The sequence below is a fragment of the Bos grunniens genome, chromosome 19, assembly GCF_055505025.1.
Source record: "Bos grunniens cultivar Pamir isolate PY7600 chromosome 19, Bosgru_T2T1.0, whole genome shotgun sequence".
In the NCBI taxonomy this organism is placed as follows: domain Eukaryota; kingdom Metazoa; phylum Chordata; class Mammalia; order Artiodactyla; family Bovidae; genus Bos; species Bos grunniens.
In genome coordinates, this window is record NC_141183.1 from 32033435 (window position 1) to 32053139 (window position 19705).

At 48.9% G+C, this 19705-nt stretch overlaps 2 long non-coding RNA genes and 1 pseudogene across 2 annotated transcripts; 2 read left to right on the top strand and 1 right to left on the bottom strand.

Annotated features, from left to right (window-relative positions):
• Positions 1–3278: 3278 nt before the first annotated feature.
• On the top strand, positions 3279–9328 carry LOC147351997 (uncharacterized). Its single transcript, XR_015146917.1, has 2 exons — positions 3279–3406; positions 8309–9328. It is a non-coding gene; the product is annotated as an uncharacterized LOC147351997 (long non-coding RNA).
• Positions 8211–14679, bottom strand: LOC147351998 (uncharacterized). Its single transcript, XR_015146916.1, has 2 exons — positions 14424–14679; positions 8211–8614 (listed from the first exon to the last, which is right to left on the bottom strand). It is a non-coding gene; the product is annotated as an uncharacterized LOC147351998 (long non-coding RNA).
• LOC147351999 (large ribosomal subunit protein eL43 pseudogene) lies at positions 10156–10422 on the top strand (annotated as a pseudogene).
• Positions 14680–19705: the final 5026 nt, after the last annotated feature.

Consider the following 19705-nt stretch of genomic DNA (forward strand, 5'->3'; position numbering starts at 1 on the left):
GTCCCCCAGGCCATGTCTGTAGGCAGTAGGATGGCTTGCTGGGTGGCCATGTGGGTGACTAGAACAGGTGTGGTGAATGCAGAAGTCAGTGGAGAATTCCAGGGCATCAGCCACACTCAGCCAAATCACTTTGCTTCTTAGGCAGAGGAAGGGGGGACATCCCTGGAGGTCCAGTGATTGCGGATTCCACGCTTACATTGCAGAGGTTGCAGGTTCCATCCCTGGTCAGGGAAAACTAAGGTCCCCCATGCTGCACGGCCAAAATACTTTTAAATAAAATAGTCATTTGCAAAGGGATGGATTGGGAATGAGCAAAGTTCTATTTTAGCCAAAATAAGAGTCAACAACCAATCTCCCTCAAAGTTGGAAGACCATGTTTCTGGGCGTCCTTCGACCCCTGAGCAGTTTGTGTCCTTGGACAGAGAGCTTTGCTCCTCCGAGTTTCTGTCTCCTTGCTAATAAAAGGAGGAATCAGGACGTTACCTTGAACTACGGTTGCTTTTCATGCTCTCGCTCTATGTACCTGAGCCATTACCTTGGTGTTTGTAAGGTTAAAATGAGATGACAGGGGAGATATCATCAAGCCTATTCTACAGGTGAACAACCTGATCTTCATAGATCTTTCAGAATTTTTGTTCAAATGACTCAGTCTCCTCTGAACCTCAGATTTCAGACTCAACAACAGACACTGCAGCCACAGCAGGTGCCCCGTTGTGACGTTCAGAACAATGCATCCAGGAGCATCTCCAAGCCCTTCCCCTCTAAGGAAATCCCCTGCCTTGACAGATCATAGGATCTGCGGGTCCACTGGCAGTGTTCCACCACAAAGCGAGGTGGGTGGGGTGTGTTTTATTCATTCTGCTTCCCTCATGTGGGAGGCTCCCTCACAAAGGGGAAGGGGTTCTGCTCAGGGCCACATAAAAAGCGGTTTAATGTAGTCCATCATGTGGGACTTGGCTACAGTAACAGATCCTGTGGCTCTCATCATTAACACCTCATTTGCAATGAGGTTCTCACGGTCTTCCTCTCAGGAAGCAATTACACACACGTGCGCCCCCGCCTAGAAACTGTATCCTGGCTTCGGGTGGCCCGGGGCACCAGCAAAACCTGGCGGGAAGGGGTTTCTTTCTCATTTATTTGGAATGGGGGATTTGCCTGCTGGTGTCCCGTGAAAGGTGAAGACATTTTAGAAGGACTTTGATGCCTGGAGAAGGATGGAGGGGGAAGGAGGCTGTTCAGTGGTGGAACGCCGAAATGTAAACGGAATTCTAGAAATTCAGACTGGGAAGGTCATAGTTTGCTTTTGTTTTGTTTTTGTTTGTTTGTTTGTTTGTTTTTGCCTGCACAGCATGCGGGATCTTAGTTCCTCGACCAGGGATCAAACCCACACCCCAAGCATTGGGAACTTGGCGTCTCAACTACCAGATGGCCAGAGAAGTCTTAGAAGACCATTATTTTGAGGGTTGGTATGCAAAATAGCATGGCATCCTTGGGGGACCCTCTGCTCCTCCCCGGTCAGGACCCTTCCTCTTTAGAAAGTTCCTGTTATCAAAGGACCGAGGACTGGTTTCCAGGCTCAGAGGATCAGGCCAGTGGGCTGCGTTGGCTGGGTGCTGAGAAATAACCCTCCTGTGTTCCCAGGAAGGGAGTGCAGGCAGGGAAGAATCTCATGCAGGTGGGCACCTCCTCCACACCTGTGCTGGTCATGTTGCCCAAATCTTGACTCCCTGTCCACCCATGCTGAATAGAAATACAGAAACTGAGTTGGAGGAAATAGAAAAGGAAACAGGGAAACCCAGCAGGATAGTGCCTCAAGGACCGTGGCCCCCTTTCTCGGGGATAGGGAGAGGTTTTATATCCTCCTGAAGGTCTTGCCTTTTTTTTTTTTTTCTTTTGCAAAGTTTCAAAACAACCACAGCTGGATCAGGCAGCTCAGTAACTGGGTCTAGTGAACCTGAAGTTATCAGCCCATGATGTTCTTTCTGAAATACGGTATACTACAAGAGAGTAGGGGGAGAAGAATGCCAGGTGCAGAGGGTAATCTATATGGAGTCATAGTAATTAGCTTTGTGGAGGGTGAGTCCAGCTACAAGTGTTTATTAGTTAAAGAGGGCTTTCCAATGGCGCTAGTGGTAAAGAACCCTCCTGTCAATGCAGGAGACGTAAGAGATGCAGGTTCGATTCCCTGGATTGAGAAGATCCTCTGGAGAAGGGCACGGAAACCCACTCCAGTATTCTGGCCTGGAGAATCCCATGGATAGAGGAGCCTGGCAGTCTACAGTCCACAGGATCACATAGAGTCAGACATGACTAAAGCGACTTAACTCACACACACACACAACAGCTAAAGAATAACCAAGATTGTTTAATTCTTGTAGGAATGGTTGAGTGGTATGTGCCAAAGGCTGTTCATGCATATGTTTTTGCTGCAAAAGTCACAGCAAAGAACAGGCACCTCTCACAGCCACCACCTTCTCCCTACCGCACTCAGATCAAACAGCTATTTTCATTATCCCCACTTTACAGATGAAGAGACTGAGGCCCAGAGAGGGAACATGGCTTGTGGCCAACATGTTACATGGATCCCAAGCAGCACGGTCACGACCTGGACTGGGTGGTTTGAATTCAGGCATCTCTACAGGTGGACCTCCTCTTACTGTGCTTCACAGATACTTATTTTAAAAAACAAATTGAAGGTGTGACCCTGCACTGTCAGTTGATGGGTTAACATTTTTTAGCAATAGCGCATTTTTAAATTAAAGTACATACACTGGGTTTTTTTTTAGATATAATGCTATTGTACACATAATAGTCTACAGCTAATATCACTTTTATATGCATTGGAAAACCAAAAAATTCATGCCACTTGCTCTATCATGATATTCTGTTTTTCGCAGTGGCCCCAAATCTTTCCGAGATCTGCTTGTACCTGAGCCCTAACCCATAGAAATGTCTCTCTCCCCTCTCTCCCCCTCCTCCTGACTCCCTTGAAGCCTGCACCTTCTGATGCAGGAATTCAAGACATGCAGGTATCTTTAGAACGCTTCCCCACCATCCCTGTGTCAGAGGTCAAGATACCCGGATCTGTGAGGAATGAAATGAAGTGGGTTTAATAATTCAGTTTTGCTTCCCTAGGAAAACCATGCTTTCCTTTCTGCCTTTCCTCTCCCCCTAAGCTGCTCTGTACACAAACTCGTTTACATTTTAGCCTTTTCCCCCAGGTGGTGCCCGGGAGAGTCCAGGTGGTTTGAGTCAATTTAGTAAGCAAGTGCTGAGTCAGAAGGCCTGGGAAGGAAAACCTTGGTCAGACCCCAGGGTTCACATCCCAGCTCTCCCAGGAGGTAGCGCAGGTTCTGACCAAGTGGCTTCATCTCCCTTCTCCTGCGTCCTCATCTATAAAAGGCAGGTAATAATAACAGCACTGCCTCCGAGGCTCCTTCTGAGGGTAGAATGAGATGGATGCCCCTCTGGCATACCGCAAGAGCTCAGTAATGTTTGGTGCTGCCTTTACAGTAAGAGCTCAATAATGTTTGCTCTTAGCAAAAGTGAGGTCCGACTGCTTGCTTCTCTGAAACCGATAAAGAGGCAAGCTTGGTGGAAAGTTTGCTTTATTTTGGAGGCCGGCAAATGGTGGTTGGAAGTCGGGGGGTGGACTTCTGTCCAAAGGTCGGTTCCCCTTCCCGGACAACCAGTGGGCGAGAGCTTTTATAGACACAGGGAGGGGCTACATGCAGAAACTGCACAGTCAGCTCTGACAGTCATCTTGAAATTGGTCACTGGTGGTCTGACCAGCATTATCTTGTTTAAGTACAGTTAGTCTTCAGTTTTAATCCCATTTTTGTTTGTTCCCATTTTTCTCGAGGCCAGTTCTCTGAATTGTGGCAGCTTACATCATGGCTACAGTCTGATCATTATGTAGTTAACTTCTACCACTTGGTGGAGGGGCGTTCAATATCTATAAGACAGCCCATAGTATATGGCTCAGGCTTCCCTGGCTCAGTGGTAAAAGAATCCACCTGCCAGGGCAGGGGACTGGGTTCAATTCCTAATCTGGGAAGATCCCCTGGGGAAGGGCATGGCAAACCACTCCAGTATTCTTGCCTGGGAAATCCCATGGACAGAGGAGCCTGGCGGGCTACAGTCCATGGGGTCGCAAAGAGTGCGCATGACTGAGGGACTGAGCACAGCACAGCAACCCACAACAACAGCAACATTATCTATAGCCCTTGAGGAGGAACTAAAGGTCCTTACTTTGCTTACTGACTAAACCATGCTTTCTCATCTTCTAGGACTGTTTTCTCTTGCTTCTGCATGTTCTCATTTCTCTGATTAAACGTTCTTGGACTCAAGTTTTTCCACAGACAACAGGCAGGTGGAGGACATGTGATAAGGGGAGGACCATAGGCCAAAGGGTTCCCTTTCACTAGTATTAGATTTCATACAGTGGCCGGCCCAGAGATGAAGAAGGCAGAAGTCCTGCCTCAGGGAGTTTACAGCCTAGTGGCTGGAATAACACACAACACAGGACCCTGTACTTAGTATAGAAGAGTGATTTTCTGAATTGAGCTGGCATCTGAGTCCTCCGGCGGGGACGTTAAAACATAGGACCGTCCTGTGTTTTTATTTTTGATTTATATGCTGTGCCCACCTGGAGAGTGTCTGTTTCAGAAAGTCTGGGGTGGGGCCTGGGAACTTCCATTTCTAACAAGGTCCCAGGTGATGCTGCTGCTCCAGGGGATCCCACTTTGAGAACCACTGCTGTGGGCGCAAAAGCACCAGGCAAAAGCCCGGTCTGCCTTTGAGAGCTGCCTGATCGTGAACTGAGCTCCTGTGATGGGCAGATTAACAGGGAGGATGAATGTAAGTGAGCCGACGGGTGAGGACCCTTGCTGCTGGTCCATGCTGATCTTTGCCAGCTGGGCGAGATGTGGCAGAAGGAAGAAGAGAGGCTGATCTTGTCTGGGGTGGAGGCCTCCAGCAGGAAGTTAATGTGAATGGGATAAAAAGCATCTGGGAGTCAAAGTGATAGCCACATCGATGCTTTGAGCCCTTGAGTAGCAAGCCCTTGGCTCCTGAGTCCGGGATCAATTGCAGGCATATTGAAGTGTATTTTGATTGACTTCCACCCGTCTGAACCTTGAAATATGAGTGATGGCTAGAAGCCAAAAGGCCCCCAACTCTTTCCACCGTAATCCGTGTATAAAGTCTTCGGTGTGGTGTGGCTCCGCAAGGCATGAGGGCAACATTTATCATCCCTGCAGCCAAGCATCAGAAAGGGGCACCACAGCAAGGAATTTTTTTTTTTAATTAAAAAACAAGTTGCTTTGTTACCCGAGCCTGTTCGCCATTGGCACCATGATCCATTCATTCCACTCACTCATTGTTACAATTCAACACTTCATTCACTCGCAGTTCGAAGATGTTGATGTAAAATGTGGCAGCCATTTCCTGAACACACCAGAAATTTGACAACCAGCCCCCAGAAGAGTCATTTCGAATCGATCAGCAAGTGTGCCCACAACCAGACCCAGGACCCTGTATGCAAGCTGTGTCTCTGTGGTTACAGTCCTCCCCTTTGTGGACATTTGCCAGGATCCTGAAATCACAGAGAAAGGAGCCATTTGACATTTGGCAGCTCCTGCAAAGACGCAGAGATGTCGGCCGGGAAGAGGGGTGGGGGGCTCAGCCCTACCTGAGAAGGAGTTGGGGCTAGGGCTGCATGCATTCTGGGCTTCCAGCTGCAGCCAAGTGAGCTGAGCCTTGGGGAGGTCCTGATGCCGGGCCAGGGGAGCCCTCGGGCTCACACCTGCATCTGGGACTGCAGGGGAGGAGCCTGGGCGCAATTGGAAGAAATTTAGAGTCTGGGCTTCTTTCCAGCCCAGAGCCTGTCAGGTCACTGCCTGCAGGAATTGGGGAACCTGGTTGTGCTCCTTCAGGAGCAAACCAGGGTTTCTCAAACACTATTTCCTGAAGTGCCCATGAGCAAGAGGCCTGTGGAGGGCCCGTCATTTCCAAAAAAAAAGTCAGAATCGCTGTCTGTTTCCTTGAGACCTCAAACCAGATGTCTGCAGGCAGCTACTGGCAAGTTCCTCTCTGTCTCCAAACTCCTTCCCAGCTTCTTCCTTCCACAGCTGTCACTCATCTCCAGTCGAACTACTCCTTCAAGAAGATGGGCAGTTAGGTGGGTATATCCTGCCTGGTCCTCCTCTTCGCCTCCTGCAGAGCCCACTGTAGAAAAGAGCAAAAGCTGCATCTCTGGACACTGCACCTCCACAGCCCGACAGGCTCTGGATCACCTGGGGCTCTTGTTGAAATGCACACTCTCATTCAGCGGCTCTGGGATGGCACCTGAGCTGCTGCTTTTTGGACACGCTCCCAGGCGATGCTGAGGCTGCAGGTCTGCAAACCGTACCTTGAGTGACACAGTTGTAAAGGATGACAGGAAAGTATTGAAACCAGAGCAGCTGCACACTGTTATTCTGGGTCGTCCCCGGGGACACGGAGCACAGAGTTAAATGTATGACTCTTGTCTTAGTGATGCTTTAATGCAAATGGATTTTACTTGTGCAGCAGCTGCCCGTGGTCATGTTAAACTTCAGGGTCATGCATGTCATTTTGGGGGCATTTCTGGATTACACTGAAAGCAGAAGTGAATTATATGAAATGACACCCAACGTGATGGGGTGGACACTTGGAATCAGAAGTTGATGGCATTTGAATGTCAACTTTGCCCCATCGCTAGTGGGCGCTGAGCGAGTTGTTAGAAAGTGAAAGTGAAGTTGCTCAGTCATGTCCAACTCTTTGCAACCCCATGGACTATAGCCTACCAGGCTCCTCCCTCCATGGGATTCTCCAGGCAAGAGTACTGGAGTGGGTTGCCATTTCCTTCTCCAGTGAGTTGTTAACCACTGGACAAATGGATAGGAACAATGACTATCTTACTTACCCTAACAGGGCTGCTTAGGAGATGAAATTAGGAAATATTTGGAAAATTTCCAATGCAGTTTCAAATGGTAACATATTGACAACCCCCTTTGGACTCTGGGAGGATTAGGAAATATGGGCTATAAAATAGTCTTCTTAGGGACTTCCCTGGTGGCCCAGTGGTTAAGACTCTGCACTCCCAATGCAAGAGGCATGGGTTCAATCCCTGGTCGAAGAACTAAGATCCTGCATGCTTCTCAGTATGGCTAAAAGAGTAAAATAAAAATTTTAAAATAAAATAAAATAGCCTTCTTATATAGAAGGCAGAAAACTTTTCCACTGTCACACATGGTGCCAGTCTATCTCAAACTGCATCTTAACACACCATCCCCATTTTATTATCCTTCTTAGAGGATAATAATGGCTCTTACAGCCAAAGGAAATATTGTATTATCCAAACAGCATTCATATAAAACATAAAGAGATCAAAGTCCAGCTCATTTTCTTAATATCATAACAGTGAGACTTATACAAGTCTGGCTTAATTCAACCTTGGCCATCTTTCTGACTAAAACATCCCCAGAGAGTGGGCCTTTTGAAAAAGCGTGCTTTTTGGCCTCATGTGAATTCCTTTCTAATGTCAACCCTTAAGGAAGTAATTATTGGAAGTCCCCCAGTCAACCACACATCCAAGTGTTCCTCTTTGCTTGGGAAGATGTCACATTCTTGGAAACCTTCAGGAGGACCAGAAAGGATAACTTGAAGGTGCTCATTTGCAGAACTGGCCTTCAGAAAAATGAGCCCAGCTTCCTAAGACTGAAGTCCGGTCAGAAACGAAACTCTCTGAAGACCATCCCTGGGTAGCATTTACCAAAGGGCCCCAGCTTCTGCGTCTAATTTGTATCACATTTAGACAAGCAATGTGACAGTGCTGGGCCTGTGTATGATACAGTTATGGAAATGTGATCTGCATTATGTTGTTAGAGTGCAAGTTGTGGGTACTCTGGCCATGCTCTCTGCAGACCATCTGCCTATGCAGCATGGTTATTGCTGCTGCCGCCAGGGTCTTGGTGCCACATTCATCCAGCCTCTTTAAGTCCTGTCAGGGCAAACCGGAAGTCCTCCTCGGCCCCCTGGGTTGGTTTTGATTGGACTCAACTTCTGGGAGAAACTGGACTCCTGCAAAGCCCGGCCAAGTAAACAGAGCTCTCCTTCCCTGGTGTCATTAACCCTTTTCTGGGCAGGCAGTGATCCACACAAATTTAAACCAGATGGGTGAAAGAGTCTTTGCAAGAGGGAAGGAAGCCCTTTTTTTTTTATTTTTTATAGGTTCCACATGGAAAACCAATAGGGGTGTGTTTCATGCATTTGTCGTCTGTTTCAGGAAATCTGTGCCGAGCATCGTGTGATCCTGGAATTGGCTGGAGGTTCAGACTGAGTGGGGAACGCGGTCTTCACGAATCACAAATGGAGATGACCCCACTGACCATCCCAACAGGCTTCAGGACCAGGAGGTGGCAGGTCAGACTGGGTCAGCCACAAATCAAAACTTAGGTTGATAATATCAGTTCAATCATCCAGCAACTATTTATTGTGTATATTCAGTGCAGAAGGGTCATCAGGCTTCAGACAGGGATCAGAATCAGGATTTCAGAGCAAGGTCAGGAGGTGTCACCTTTGCAAGCAGAAGCTAATAAGAAATAACGTGAAATTGAAGCAATTAGCCATCTGCAGGAGGAAACCACCCTTTGGCAATGTGCTGCAGATGAGCCTGGGGTGTGCCCTGAATCTCCACCTAAGAATGGACACCCCTGAGGTCTTCAGAGGCATTCAAGAACAATGAACTTTAAGGAACACAGAACAGTGATTATCCTGATGCTCTCAGAACTGGTGGTGGTATATGCCCTGGCAGGTGGTATTCTGAGAGAAACATCTCAACACTGAGGTCAGTTCATCTAGATGCCCCACCTTGAGAGAAATAAAAAACAACCAATGCCCTTTGAGTTATTCTGTACTTGACAAGCAAACGAACCCACTGACTGATCCCAGGACCCCCGCCCCAAATGCTTCCTATGGTGAAATAAAAAGTGAATATTCCAGTGGGTGAGACTTGCTTGATTCTGAGGAACAAATTTACAGTAATTAAGTCTGATTGTCCCTAGCATTGGAGAAGACCCTGATGCTGGGAGGGATTGGGGGCAGGAGGAGAAGGGGACGACAGAGGATGAGATGACTGGATGGCATCACCGACTCGATGGACATGAGTTTGGGTGGACTCCGGGAGTTGGTGATGGACAGGGAGGCCTGGCGTGCTGCAATTCATGGGGTCACAAGGGGTCAGATACAACTGAGCAACTGAACTGAGATTCATAAAACTGAAACTGGAGCCAGAGAGGACCATACCCCAAATCAGACAGCTTCATTCATTCACTCTCGCACTCATACTCCATGAACTTATAATGGAAGTTCACCTCTGTATTGGAGACTGCCTGAGGCATAAGGGACCCCAGGGAATCTTCACTCCCTCTGCTCCTTCTACAACATGAAGGTCTGATTCCTGTCATGAGTCCTGTATTCTGTAATTGTTTTTAAAGCTTGAAAAACACTTTACTAGAAACAATATTAGACAGTATTTATAATGATTTGTGTCCACGTCCCTGGTGGCTCAGACGGTAAAGAATCTGCCTGTGGTGCGGGAGACCCGGGTTCGATCCCCGGGTTGGGAAGATCTCCTGGAGGAGGTGGTGGCAACACACTCCAGTATTCTTGCCTGGGAAATCCCATGGACAGAGGAGCCTCGTGGCTACTGTCCACAGGTCACAAAGAGTCAGACACAACTGAGAGACTGACACCAGCGGTTCTACTAAAATATGTAAAACATACAAAGAAAGCCCAGACAGGAAGTGACATTAACAGCCAGGAAAGACTTCTTAGAAGAAATAACCTTGAATGAGGTCTTGAATGATGAGCAGACCCCCAACAGTGTAGAAGAAAAAAGTATTCGTGTTACTTGTTAAAAAATGGTGAGGAGGGGTTTATTCAAGGGGAAAGACCATGATAGGTGGATGGATCGCTGCAATGAGGTTTTGCAGTGGAGGAGAGAGCCTGGGCTCAGTGATGAAAACAAGGAAAAGTGGGAATTTATAGCCAAGGAGCAGGGTGATGGGGTGGGGGTCGGTCAGTGGATGGGAACTCGGGGTAGCTCTGGGCTCGGACCTGGGCTGTGGCAGCATGGCGAAACGCAGCCAGAATGTTGGAATCGTGGGCAAATACAGGACCCGTTATGGTGCCCCCCTCGGGAAAGTGGTTAAGAAAATTTAAATCAGCCAGCAAGCCAAGTACACCTGCTCCTTCTGTGGCAAGACCAAGATGAAGAGACGAGCTGTGGGCATTTGGCATTGTGGTTCCTGCATGAAAGTGGTAGCCAATGGTGCCTGGACCTACAGCCCAACCTCTGCTGTCACAGAGAAGTCTGCCATCAGAAGAGCCCAGGACTGAAGGACCACTAGACGCACCATCATTTGATAACGTTGCCAGCCTATAATAAATGGGTTACTTTGTATATCGACAGCAACAATAAAAAAGTGCCTGCATAGCAGGGATTCTAGTAAACTGACCAACAGGATTCTCTCTAAGGCAAGGCGGGTGGTCAGACATGAGCTGGGGGATGGTGGAGGATGAGGCTCTTGGTTGTGGAGGGTGATCAAGTATGGAGGATCGGGATGCTAGCCTAACTGACTTGGCCGGATTCTTGCTAAAATCGGACAATGCGGAAATGAACATGCAAGTCCCAAAGTCAAAGCCTTGGTGGAAAAGATCTCAGAGAAGCCTGCACAGAGAATCTGGTCAAGGAGAGCATCTTTGTCACCAGACAAGGACTCACAGCTGGAACAACAAATCTGCTGCTTTCTTTATCACCCTATTTTCTCTCTCTCTTTTTAAAAAACATTTATTTATCGATTCAGCTATGTCCAGTCTTAGCTGCGGCACCTGGGATCTTTTGTGATGGACCACGGACTCTCTACTTGTGCAGCGTGGGCTTAGTTGCTCTGTGGCATGTGGACCTTAGTTACCTGACCAGGGATCAAAGCCAAGTCCCCTGCATTGCAAGGTAGATTATTAACTACACTGGACCGCCAGGAAAGTCCCTCTCACCCTATTTCTTAACATGAGCACCTAACTCCGACCCTGGGGGCTTCCCTGGTGGCTCAGACGGTAAAGAACCTGCCTGCAAATGCAGGGGACGTGGGTTTGATCCCTGACCCAGGAAGATCCCACATGCCTCGGAGCATCTAAGTCTGTGCTCTAGAGCCCAGGAGCTGGAACTACTGAGCCCACACACTGCAACTACCGAAGCCTGAGCACTAGAGCCGGGGCTCCACTACAAGAAGCCACGGCAATGAGAAGCCCACGGACAACTAGAGAGTAGCCCCCACTTGCTACAGCTAGAGAAAAACCCACACGGCAACAAAGACCCAGCACAGCCAATAGATAAATACACAAAACTATTTAGAAGAAAAAAAGAGGGGTACACATTTCTCTGGGGGCAGCATGTCCACGGACCACAAGGAGAGAAAACCAGATGTCTTAGACTGGCTCTCTGGAAACAGACGTTGAGATGGGAGTTGTGTACAGAAGGGTTTTCAGGAAGAGCTCTCGGGAGGGTTGCCTGTAAGGACATGGAGGAGGCGGGAATGGGCAGGATGCGGTGTGGATGCAACTGAGGCCCCGGCTAGTCCAGTGGGGAGCTCTGCGTTTGGGTGGTTAACCTCATTTCATTGACTGTGGGCTGGACCTCAGCAGGGTGTGTATCCTTGGCTGAAGGAGGGCCCTGTAGCACAGATGTGGACAGTGCTCAGTGAACAACATAGCTATGAGCCATCAGCCCCACAAGCAATATTCCCAGGACCTAGGAGGTGCGTGCCTAGGCCTTGCGAAGGGCAGCTGGACACTGCATGCCAGGATCTAACACAGACCTATGCTCAGCTTGACTCCATGTCCCTGCTGACATTCGGCTCCAAACCTGAGTGTGGCTTCCTGGTGAGGTAGCTGGCCTGGAACACGGATGGGCTGCAGGACACGTTTTTGCCAAGGCTGGACCGAATTCAGCCCATGTGACTCCACTGCTGTAAACACACAGAATTCAGAAGAGCAAGAAGAAGAGAAACACAGCCTCCCAAGGCCCTCTGGCAGAAGAGATGTATCAAAGAGATGTATCAAAGAGATGATACAAAGATGTATCAACCCAGAGAGCACAGCAGGTCCCCAGAATGACCAGCCACAAGGAGAGGGTGTGAAGAACCATCTGTCGTTTTTGGATCCCCAGAGTCCACTGGCTATGGAAGGGCACAACACGCATACTCAGTATTGTCCCACTCTTTGTGACCCCATGGACTGCAGCCGGCCAGGCTCCTCTGTCCATGGATTCTCCGGGCAAGAATACTGGAGCAGGTTGCCATTTCCTTCTCCAGGGAATCTTCCTGACCCAGGAATCGAACCCACATCCCTAGCATCTCCTGCATTGCAGGTAGCCCTGGCTACAGTAACATCATTCCAATTTTCCTTTAGAGGACCATCATTCCTTTGCCACCATCAGTCTCTGAGGTTCAGATGGACTGACCCTTTCCCTTCATTCTGTATGTGGGCAAGTTGACCAGTCTTGGCAGAGAAGAGTGAAGCATCGCTAACCCCTGGCAGCCTTTTTCTGCTGGAGTTGCTAATAGACCATCTTTCTGGAACTGTGGATGCCCATCTGCTCTTTCCTGGGTAGAGTCCCTCTGAGGATGAGGCCAATAATGAGAAGCAGGCAGCTCAGAGGCAGAAAACAGGACAGGTTCCTGGGGATACCTTGAGAGCACCTGAATCCAGCAGAACCTGAAGACATCTTACCAGCTCTACAGCTGGACTTTGCAGTCAGTAGAGCTAGTGTTTGTCCTTTTTTGATTAATTCTTTAAGTTGTTTTTTGTCACCAAAAAATTGGGATGGTATATTCTGATCCCCTTTGCAAACACAGAGGAAACTGTCTGGTGCCAAGCACAGGTCTCTGCAAATCTGGAGATGGACTCTGGAAGCAGTGGAGAACGTGCCGTGTTTGTTAGGAAGCAGGCAGCCTCCTTCATTCTAGAGTTAATCCCTGCTCTGTCATCTAGCTCGGTGACCTGGGATGGCTCCTTATACTACTTGTGTCTCAGTTTCCTCAACTGTAAAACAGGAGTATAAACGACATTTGCCTCCTACACTTGCCTCAAGCATTAGGTGAGTTAGGGTATATGAAGGGCTTGGGAAAGGGCCTGTGTGTGTGTGTGCTCAGTCACTTCAGTCATGTCTGACTCTGCAACCCCATGGACCATAGCCCTTCAGGCTCTTCAGGCCATAGGATTTTCCCAGTCAAGAATACTGGAGTAGGTCGCCATGTCCTCTTCCGGGGACCTTCCCGACCTGGGGATCGAACCTGCATCTCCTGCATTGCAGGCACTACCGCTGAGCCATCAGGCAAGCCCTGGCACATAGTTAGTGAAGAAATAATATTGGCTAGAATTGTACCTCAATTGACTTGAAAGCAAATGTTTTTCAAAGAGAAGTATTCCAGGGACTTCCCTGGTGGTCCACTGGTTGAGAATCCACCTTCCAGTGTTCAATCCCTGGTGTGGAAACTAGGATCCTACATTCGACAGGGCAACTAAGCCTGCAGACCGCAACTACAGAGCCCACGGGACATAACTAGAGAGAAGCCCGCACACTGCAACAAAACATCCCACATGCCACAGCTAAGACCCGACGCAGCCAAAAATAAATAATTTTTTTAAAAAAGGAAAAAAGAAATATTCCTTCAATTTCTCAGTTTCTCTAATTCTTCCTACTAAGGAAGAAAGCAAGACCGATCGCTGGATTCTGCTCTTTACTGGGGAATCATGTCCCACGTCCACACTGTGCGGATGTGGACTCGGAGGCTCAGGGACAGGAAGTTACTTGCCCCGGGGTCACACCTCAGTTCTGCCCCAGCAGACACGGAGCTGGGTGAGGATTCTGGTTCCCACCCAGGACTCTCTTTCTCTCTGTCCTCTGATGCTGGGACACCCACGAAGGGCAGGGGAACCCTGTCCCCTCAGTGACATGCTGCCCTCTTTCTGCAAACCCAGCACCTTTCTAGTCCCCCTGTCCTGTCCCCAAATGCTGAGCCATCCCACTCTCCTATTTCCGAGGCAAATGAGCATCACCTCGCAAAGTTCCCAGAGGCAAAGCAGGGACACAAGCCTGGGGGGGTCACCTCCCTTCCCCCTCACCTCAGGGGCCTCAAAGTACTGTCTCAACCCCACCCCCACCCCTCTTCAGTTTAATCCATTTCCAGAAGGAGAAAGAGAACAGCCCCTCGCGTGTCACTCTAAACCTTTTCATAACAATAGACTTTTGGAAATCCTAACCCTAATTTAAGAAGAGAGGGAAGAAGTCCTCGGCCTCTGTGGCTGGAAAAGCAAAGAGTGCAGCAACCCATACTCACCGCTAGGTGGCGATCGTGGAAGCAAATGCTCAAAATAGGGCGACCAGCCTGGTTTGGGCCTGTTTGGCTTCCATGCATCTCCTTTTTGGCCCACAAAGTGTTTATATATGTTCTCAGGAAATTTTGCATAAAAATCCAGTGTTCCAGGCTCACTTGTAAAACAGTCCCAGGATCTGGCTTCATCTGGGCCTGCGTCTCTTGGGGAACCAAGGCTTGCTCTGGGCAGAGCATCGCTCCCACATGGAGCACCCGGGCCAGGTTTTGCTCCTTCTCACCTCATCCCGTTGATCACTCACTCATGCCACCTGCCTGGCTCTGCAGGCTAAGAGTCTACCACCCCAGTGGCCCCAAAACCACCTAAGGGGGAGTCTGGTGAGGCATGTAGGCGTTGTTTAGACCATTGCTGACTCAGAGCAGCGCAAGGGGGGTTGAGAAGTGCTTGTACATATTTTTCTGTTGGTGACTGCAGCCATGAAATTAAAAGACACTTGCTCCTTGGAAGAAAAGCTATGAAAAACCTAGTCAGCATGTTAAAAAGCAGAGACATCCATCACTTTTCCAACAAAGGTCTGTATGGTCAAAGCTATGGTTTTTCCAGTAGTCATGTACAGATGTGAGAGTTGGACCATAAAGAAGGCTGAGAGCCAAAGAATTGATGTTTTCAAACTGTGGTGCTGGAGAAGACTCTTCAGAGTCCCTTGGACAGCAAAGAGATCAAACCAGTCAATCCTAAAGGAAATCAACCCTGAATATTCACTGGAAGGGCTGATGCTGGAGCTGAAGCTCCAATACTTTGGTGACCTGATGCAAAGAGCTGACTCATTGGAAAAGACCCGGGAAAGACTGAAAGCAGGAGGAGAAGGGGACGACAGAGGATGAGATGGTATAGCATAGAATGTATGATAGGATAGCATCACCGATTCAATGGACATGAGTTTGAGCAAACTCTAGGAGATGGCAAAGGACAGGGAAGCCTGGTGTGCTGCAGTCCACTGGGTCGCAAAGAGTCAGACATGACTGAGTAACTGAACAACAACAACAGTTTTACTCCTGACTCAGGTCTTACTGTCTGCAACCCCATTTCACTGCTGTTCAAAGCTGTGAGGGGCCTCTAGCTTGTGACCACAGCACACGAGAGGTCCTCTACTGTTATGATCATGGACCCAGATTTTTACTGTCTCTCCCATTAATCTGCAAATTCTCCAAGGGCAGGGACCAAGATAATCCTGTACTTGGTTCTTAAAGGAATTCAACAAAGAAGGTAGGGGAAGAAGATGTGAGTGCTAAGTCCCTTCAGTCATGTTGGACCCTGTGCGACCCTATGGACTCTAGCCCACTAGGTTCCTCTGTCCATGGAATTCTCCACGCAAGAATGCTGGAGTGGGTTGCCATGACCTCCTCCAGGGAATGATCCCGACCCAGGGATTGAAACCCTGTCTCTTCTGTCTCCTGCATTGGCAGGCGGGTTCTTTACCACTAGCGCCACCTGGGAAGCAGGTAAGGTGGGGAAGGGTGTACTCAAACACCCTGGTTCTCAAGCCCGAGTGGACATCAGAATCCCCTCCCGAGACTTCCCTAGTGGTCCAGTGGCTAAGACTCAGAGCTCCCAATGCAGGGGACCCAGGTTCAATCCCTGGTCAAGGAACTAGATTCCACATGCCCCAGCTAAGAGTTTGCATGCTGCAACTAAAGATTACACAGGCCACAACTAAAACAAAGACCCCACATGCCGCACCTAAGACTTGATGTAGCCAAATAAATGTTTTAAAAAATAATAATAAAAAGATGAATTTTATGGTAGGCAAATTACATGTTAAAAAAATAAGAACCCAAGAATCCCCTCCCTGGAGCAGTGGCTATAGCCCCAGGCCACTGGTCCCCCCCCACCCCTCCACCCCAGAGTTTCAGATTCAGTGGATCTGGGTGGGCCTGAGAGTCTGCATTTGTAGTAAGTTTTTGGGCAGTGTTCATGCTATTGGCCCAGGAGCCACATTTTTGAGAACTTCTGCTCTTGGTGGCTCTTTTTCAAAAGATAAGTTTCCAGAGATAGTTTATAGATTTTTAATAATTCACTCGCCCTTGTCTTTCTATTTCAGAATTTAGCAGGCACTCAATAAAGACTGACTGGAGAAGGCGATGGCACCCCACTCCAGTACTCTTGCCTGGAAAATCCCATGGATGGAGGAGCCTGGTGGGCTGCAGTCCATGGGGTCGCTAAGAGTCGGACACGATTGAGCGACTTCACTTTCACTTTTCACTTTCATGCATTGGAGAAGGAAATGGCAACCCACTCCTGTGTTCTTGCCTGGAGAATCCCAGGGACCGGGGAGCCTGGTGGGCTGCCGTCTATGGGGTTGCACAGAGTCGGACACGACTGAAGCAGCAGCCTTCCAGGCTCTGGAGGAAGAGGGCTGCAATGGTGATTTCCTCCCGCCTGAAGCAGTGGGTTCCTGAGTGTCCTGAGGAAGGCCCAACCGCCCTTCTGCCTCAAGCAATAATGTTCTGGACACAAAAGGCAAGAAAAAAGAAAAGGAAGGAGTAGGAGATCAGATTAAGACGCTACTCTGTAGCCAGTGGCTTCCCAGGAGGTGCTAGTGGTAAAGAACCTGCCTGCCAATGCGGGGGACCTGGGTTCATCCCTGGGTGGGGCAGATCCCCTGGAGAAGGAAATGCAGCCCACTCCAGTACTCTTGCCTGGAGAACCCCATGGACGGAGAGCCTGGCGGGTGCGATCCGTGGGGCCGCACACACATTGTGGTGCATCCCTTGTGTCCTGTATCGGGATGCTACTCTGTATCCAGCACATCCCCCTGCGACGCCCCCCATCCCCTCCCAATCACATGGTGACGTGAAAGTGGCAAATCTGGGTGATCAAGCCTCAAATTCCTGCTCCCTGAGCCTGGACTTAGGTGGGGTTTAGAGCAGCCACCCTCAGACAGTCTGAGATGCGCCTGCTCTCTGCCTAATGTCCTGGAAATAAGCCTGTTGAAAAGAGATTCCAGAAACCACTGGCCTCCTTAAATCCTGGACCCAAACGCAACATCAGGAGAGACGGAGAAATCCGTGATGTTCCGGGGGGTCGGGGAGGGGTTACGCTAACAGAACACACTGCCTTGGTTAACTTCAGGTTGTTGGTCACACGGATGCAGTTGGCAAAGGAATTCTGCGGAGCACTGAGTAACAGATGTCAAGCGAAGCCCCCTGAGAACAAAGCCCAGACTGGCAGGAACTCTTCTCCCTCCCGGGGAGGCTCAGCTGCCAGCCAGATGGAGAAGGATGGGTCCGGGCATTTTCCCCTCGCCACCACCTCAGCCCGTGGGCGAAGGACGAGGGTTCGCTGCCACCACGTGGTCACTGCTGGTAACACCCCGCGGCTAAGAAAATAATGAAAACCAATAAAGGCCCGTAAAGAACGGATGCAAGAGAGGATAAAAACTATAATTATTTTAGTTTTTCCTAGTGAACACACATGCCCATTTCTTGTGTATAAAACACTGGGCAAAAGTGGTATCCAAGGAAGAGAGTCGAACTCTTTTTTAAAGATCCCAGACCAGATATTACTGACCAAGAAAGAATGGACAGATCGGGGATTCAAGCCTCTTGGATCCCATCCAGATGTTCAACCAGCTGGTCACTCCGAGTCCCCTCCAGTCAATTACTTTTCTTGATGTTTCTAATCAGCAGTATTATATATGTGATGCTATAAACTTTTATATTTAATATTAGCTCATAACTCAGGATCCGAAACCAGATGTTTTGGGTGAGAAAGAAATTGATGACTTATCAGAAGATTGAACCCAGGCCACTGGCTGCTTTCCAGGCGTTTTACCAGCTGAGCTGCAAAGCAGAGGAGCTGCTACCAGCTCCCTTCAGTTATGGAGATAGGAAAAAACGAGAAAGAGAAGGAAAATGCTTATGAACAAAAAGCAGCATTCAAGGTCTTTTATGATTTTTGTTTCCTCTTATAAAGTAAGAGCTTGTGGTATTGAGTAAGTAACAGGCAGGTGTTTCCAGACTTCAGAACACATCTTCCTCTTTATGACGTCACGAAGTGTGGGTGCTGGGGACGCAGAGGAGAAGAGAGTAAAATACAGGGGGATGTGGCTGATGGTCACGAATCAGGTGGGATAATATCGTTAAATTGTAACTGACTTTCCCCCCAGGATTCCCCTCTGCCCTGGGATAAAAGGAGCCAGGCTCACTGATGGGACGGATCGGGCCAAGTAGAGAGCAGAGAATGAAGAAACTTTCTGGACAGTGATTTCAAGTTCCTGAAGGAGAGGAGGAATTCCTGCCTCAACGTCCCTCTGGAAAAATACCCCCCAATCTGTGGATCCGGGAGCAGGACTTCAGGTGGGTCTCAGAGAAAGTTTCTGTGGCTGATTTCCTGGGTCAGAGTCCCGGGGAGGCAGCAGAGCCCAGACAGGGTGTGGCTGCATGTAGCATCTGGCCAGTGGGGGCCAGGGAGCTTCCCAAAGAGAAGAACTTACCAGGTCCAGAGGTTGAGCTCAAAAACCCACAGCTGACACTGCTTTTGCGTGGGCGCTCATGTTTCAGATGCCTGTAAATTCACCAAAGCCAGCTCCCTGTGGGATGCTTGCTCAGCAAGGGACAGCTAGCAGAGGCCCCCCCACACCCGCCCCAACAACCCTGGCATCTTTATTTTCCCCTCCCATCAGACAAGACTACCTTTAATTCAGTTTCCTAAATGAGCCCATCTAAACCAATAGGTGATGAATTTTATATGTCAACTTGCATAGGCCATGTGAAAGTCACAGTCGTGTCCAACTCTTTGTGACCCCATGGACTATACAGTCCATGGAATTCTCCAGGCCAAAATACTGGAATGGGTAGCCTTTCCCTTCTCCAGGGGATCTTGCCAACCCAGGGATGAAACCCAGGTCTCCCGCATTGCAGGTGGATTCTTTACCAGCTGAGCCACAAGGGAATCCCAAGAATACTGGAGTGGGTAGCCTATCCCTTCTCCAGTGGATCTTCCTGACCCAAGAATCAAACTGGGGTCTCCTGCATTTGCAGACAGATTCTTTACCAACTGAGCTATGAGGGAAGCCCATGGATAGGCCATGGTACCTAGATATTTGGTCAAACATCATTCTAAGATGTTTCTATGTATTTTTTTTTTTTTTACGTAAGATTAACATTTAAATCATTGACTTAGTAGATGACCCCTCCATAATCTGGGTTGGCTTCATCTGATCAGCTGAAGCCACTTGAGACTGACCACCCTGGAGGAAGGAGGAATTTTGCCAGCAGATGGACTT